The sequence below is a fragment of the Epinephelus moara genome, chromosome 4 (assembly GCF_006386435.1).
Source record: "Epinephelus moara isolate mb chromosome 4, YSFRI_EMoa_1.0, whole genome shotgun sequence".
Lineage (NCBI taxonomy): Eukaryota > Metazoa > Chordata > Actinopteri > Perciformes > Serranidae > Epinephelus > Epinephelus moara.
In genome coordinates this window covers 9,619,327-9,625,218 of record NC_065509.1, presented here as the reverse complement: position 1 = coordinate 9,625,218, position 5,892 = coordinate 9,619,327, and positions in this window count along the sequence as shown.

Genomic DNA, 5,892 nt, shown 5'->3' with positions numbered 1-5,892 from the left:
TCATTTTTGGGTGCACTATCCCTTTAAGTGAGAAGCAAGAACAACAAACAATAGCAAAAATAGTATTTAATTGAAATATAGCCAGAGATGCACGATGGTAAATTTGGTGGACAGGTGACTTATTTGTAATTTCCTCCCAACATGATGTCAGTACTGGAAAATTTTAACAAACCTTAATACCCCTTGTCTCTTATTATAGAGGGATTGGCAGGCTATTGCTAAGCTGCACAACATTTCTTACATTCCATCGGCCAGCTTGATTTTGGGAGATTTGTGTTGCACTTTTAATGACCAGCCAGTGGGTGGCAGTGTATGGCATGATGCAAGGAAATGACTTTTAACTAGCTGTCCAATGTATTGACCGCTATGCGTGAAAGGGTTAATTATATATTTAGACTTGTTTTTATTGTATTTATTAATAAATGGCACTGGTACATCAACCTTTGTTTTCACTCAAAGCTTTAACCAGTACCAAACTTTCCCTGATGAGCATATTCACAAACAGTAGCAGACAATCCTGCATAGTATACCTTTACTGTGTAACGCATGAAGTAGAATAAAAATGCATTAGTGTTTTAAATGATTTACTTTGTTTACCATAGATCTTATTCCATCCATCCAATGGAGCTAAAGGAAGTTAACTGTGTAATAATCAGTCATACAACATGTATCAGGTGAGGGATGGGTTTGATTTTAATGTAGCTGGACTATCATACATGGAGTGCTCACATTATGTTTATTAGCAAACTGATTTCTTGTAACCAATATCTGTGCCAAAGATGATCCTTGCTCAGATGTATTCAGGATGGTCTCATGTCAGTGAGACAACAACACTCTGACAACAACATGTACAAATGTTGCCCGTCAGCAATGTCTTGTCCAAAAGTGTTGCACATCACTGCTTTCAAAAAGAGAAGCAACACTGTGCCTGTAGCACAAGCTGGCCCAAAGCTTTGCACCAACGGGTCATGTTAGTTTAAGGGACGGGTGTTTGTGTTTGTGTGTGTGTGTGTGTGTGTGTGTGTGTGTGTGTGTGTGTGTGTGTGTGTGTGTGTGTGTGTGTCCTGTCTTTCTGTCAGAAGGGCTGCAGGTCATGTGACGGTTTGAGACGGAGCACACATCTTTCTGTTTCTCCTTCATCTGATCTCATCTGGTCTTCCTCTCATTCTGTCTCTTAAAACACACACACACACACACGTCTCAACTCAGGTGTGATTAATCATTCAGCAGTTCTGCTGCAATCGCACCGGTGCGTAGATGAACACCACTGTGTATGTGTGTGTTTGTGCATGTGTGTGTGAGGGAGAGAGAGACAGAGGGTAAGAGGATATGACAGCTCTGTGTCAGGAGCCTTTGCCTCTAAGGCCAGATTTATTTTATTCAGAAGCATGTTAGCTGACTGGTTTGTAGCCTACAGTCTGAATCAATATGAGACAAGATGTGCTCACTCATACACACACACACACACACACACATACAGATTGGAAAGCCCAATACATAAAATTGATGACTCTCATTTCCTCACAGTGAATGGATTGTACAATAGTTTACAGCGGGCTCCAGCTTGTAAACTAATCTATTTACATTTATGTACAACATGAGAGTGTGTGCGTGTGTGCCCACTTTGTATGCTGTTGTGTGCGTGCGTTTCTGTGTGTATCTTATGTTCTTTTTTGTACAGGACACCTATGCCAAAGAGTATGTTTTTCTTCCTGTGCATCCTCAGAATAATGATGCATTTACATAGATTCAGGCAGTCGGTAGACGGACAACACCTTCTTGACAGCACAAAAAAAGAAAAAAACCCAAACAGACAGAATGCCAGGACAGCAAAAAAGAAATATGCATTGTATACTGTAATGGTGACGTTGCCAACCTTACAAAGAATGGACTACAATATAATAAAGAAGATTATTTCATGTTTATTTAATGTAATTATTCTAATAATGTCCGGTAATTGTCCAGATCACCTGTGTTTTTACTTGTGAGATGAGCTATGTCATCCGGTTGTAAATCCTGTCATGGAGGTTGACAAAAGTAAATTTTAAAATTTTGACACCAATGCTGGCTGTATGCATGAACTAATTTTACAGTGCTGCTCTCGTCTACTAAAATGATGTCCACTTTTCCATCTACCATCTCCTTGATTCCATGTGAACACAGCATAAGTGTGTCATAAGTGGGGAAAAAAGAGAAGAAAATAGAAAAAGAATGAAAGAATTGCATGAAAAAAGTAGATTTTTATGCCCCTGTACTGGAGATAGTCATGGCCAGAGGCATTATGTTTTCAGGTTGTCCTTCTATCCACCTCATCCTTGAGATCAAGATCTCAAGAACTCCCAAGGAGATGTCATCAAATATGGCACAAATGTCCACTAAAACTTAACAATGAACTGATGATATTTTGGTTGTCAAAGGTCAAGGTCACTGTGATATTGCATCCATCTCATTCTTATGGATGCAATATCTCAAAAAGGTTTTGAGGAAGTTTCCTTAAATTTGGCACAAACGTCCACTTGGACTTAAAAATGAACTGATTAGAATTTTGTGATCGAAGGTCAGAGGTTACTCACAAAACATGTTTTCAGCCACAAAACAAGAATTAATTTGCCGATTATGACAAAATCTCACACAAATTTCTAATAAGTTGAAATAATGAAGTGATGAAGTAATGAACATTTTATATTCAAAAGGTCAAAGGTGACTGTGACATCACAATGTTTGGTAAAAAGTCTTTTCTGGCTATTACTCAACATCATACCTCAAAACAGAACAGAAGGAGAGACATCTGGTAAGATACTGCATTGGGGATACTAATCTTGGATGTCCACCCTAAAATGTTGTGACAGTTCAACTCAGGATCCAAATACAGACACAACCAGGAAACTGGGAATGGTTACAGGTAGTTTAAAGATGGGAGGCTGAAGGCTTGAGTGAAATGATGGCTGAGGTGGGCCACTTGGAATGGCGATGCAGGGCAGGCAGAGGGGCTGAAAACCGAGCAGTCCAAATCCGGGGACAGAAGATGAAAACTGGGGCTTGCGTAGTGAACCTGAGACACAGAACCGAGTGTGAATTGATGTCCAAAAAGTACAAATAGACAAAGTGTCAAAAAACTTCGAAGTTGGCCTTGACATCTGTACTGCAGAGGAGACCAAACAATGTGGAGTCTGGAGGTCTGAGAGGGGGTTCATACTGCAGTGGCTTGATTGTTGATGAGGCTCAGGTGTGCAGGTTCAGCAGCTGCTGGCACTCAGGAAGATTGGCAGGAGGATGGAACCAGGAGGCCATGCCCAGTAAACACACAGGCTGAATCCAAATGTCTGGACTTCACCGCACTTGCAGACTCGTGGACTTTGCAGGCACATTCTTGGGAAGTCCTGGAGTGCTTAGGGCTGTCCAAATCCACAATTAAACCAGTCCACAAGGTGCTTCATGCGGACTTCCTGCATACTTCTAGAGAGTCCTCTTGGGGTGACTTAATAACCCATAATTCATCGCAATATGGACGTGACGTTGTGGGTTTTTGAACTGCTGAAAAAAAACTTATGAATGTGTAAAATAGTTATTGATAGTTAGGTCTATTAAAATGCTACTTGAATTGTGCAGGCCAGAAATAATATTCAGCCACATCATGACACAGAGATATGTTTAAGTATAGGCTGTAGAGGGACTGAAAATGCATTTTATTTTTGCAGCCGATCAGACTGCGTAGTGTAATAGGCTAAAAATGGCTTTCCACTGCAACGAGTAAAACAGTCTCGAGGGCTGTCTATCAGCCGCTTGCAGTCTCTGCCCTCACAGACTTTACATGATGACGGTAAATACGTCACACTACGTAAAACTGAAGTCCGCGAGGGCTCAGTCCGCAAGTCCAGAGGGTGGACATTTGGATTCAGCCACAGAGACAGATGAGGAAGGGGAAACAGGAAACACACAGGAGAGACAAAGCCGAAACCTGAACATGAAACGATGCTGATTGTATAGATCTTCTGTGCTGCTGGGGAGATGTGTGTGAAGCATCCATGTTTCACTGACATAGATATAAACTGTAAGTGCAGCTTGACTGGTTTATTATGTTCTTATGTGTACTATGAGTTCTGTTATTCAACTTGCCATTTTCGATAAAACTTGAATGAACTGTAGTTCCTTGACTCTACCCATTAAAGTTAAAGAATTCTTTTCCGCAGCCATATAAGAAACTGTGACTCTTGATAGAGGTTTGCAGAAGTAACACTGCAGATCATTTGATCATTTCCTGCTGGTAAATACCTTTACTTGTCAAGCGGGATGCTGATGTTTGATTCCCTGATGTACAGATTATTGTTTTTTTATACCATTTCCCCGCAGGGATCATTAAAGTTTCATCTCCCCCTAACGTCACATCCCTACAGTAAAATTTCGGATGGTAAAATACATTCAGGACTGCAGCTCTACTGTGACAGTTTCAGGCTGTCCTGTGGGCAGGTCTTGACAGGGGGAGACGTCAAAGGTGTATTTATGGGTTGACAGCCAGCTGGTGAGTTTTGAGCTTGTCCTTCCATGTCTTCTCATCCTCTAAGAAAAGTGAAACACATGGAGTAGTTAGAGAACATTCCCCTTAATGTCACAGCTAGGACACTCGGGTCTAATTTTATGCTCGTGTCTCTACCAACAGAAAGGGTCACACACAGAGGTTACTGCTCATGTACTGTTGACCAATTAAACTTTATTTTTGCATGGCTGCCACCTACAATAACAAGAGCTGGAGTCTGTGTGAGCCTTTAGTTTCCAAAGTTTCTAAACTGAGCCTTTGGCTAAAACTGCAATCATTCATTGATACTGCAAAGAAAAGGATACAGATATAAATACAGCAAAAATAATTCAAACAGGAGCCAGTGAAGATAACACAACAAAACAAACACATTGAAGATAGAGTGCATGCACATGTAGGATGGATAAAACTTACATTGTGAGGAAAATCCATTTAAGGAGATACATAATACATAAGGGAAATAATCCAACAAATGCAAAACACTTTTCTGAAGTTTAAATAAGCTTTGAGTGAAACACAATAGCATTAAACTAAAGAAAGACATAAGATTAAAGAAGCAACCACAGGAACCACAAAACTGAAAGCTAGTCAATTATACATCTATTAATGAACATATAAACTTAATTTTTAGAAAATGACAATTAAATGTTCTGTTTTTGTTGGTGATAGACTCGTACCATACAAACGTCCCCAATAAGTAATAAGAGAAGCAACATGTTAGGAAAAGATTTTTACCACCAAAGTCTTTAAACTAAAAAGAAGTAACTATTTAAGTAACTAATGTTCTTGTGATAAGAGCAGTGAATAAAGACATGGCCTACCTCAGCAGCCAGCTCTGCCTGTGTCGTCTTGTTTCTACAGCCAGGCTCACATATGGTCAAGGATGTCTCAGTTTAGAGTCACTTATGATTGAGAACAAACCAGCCATCATTTTTTTCTGTTTAACACCGATTAAAATTCAAGTTTTGTAACTTTTTTCAAATATATATTCTTAACTGTGGTTGTAGTTTGTTTGTGTCAGAATTGTCTGATGTATTAAGTTAATATTCGGTTTATTAGCACCGTGCATTTTAGAAGATCCCAGCCCACTTCAACATTTAAAATATAGATAAATGTTTATACCATAGACTGTATATGAAATGAATGACATGGGGTCTGCCCATTGGTCCGACAGCCCATTATTCCGACCATATTAAACCCATTGCTCCGAAGTCCCGTTGTTCCGAAATCATCATGATGCCCTGTGGTTAAGGTCTGGTTAGGTTTAGGCACAAAAACCACTTGGTTAGGGTCAGGAAAAGATCATGGTGTGGGTTAAAATGAAACAGAAAGTGACAACCACATAAGCCGTGAGCCTG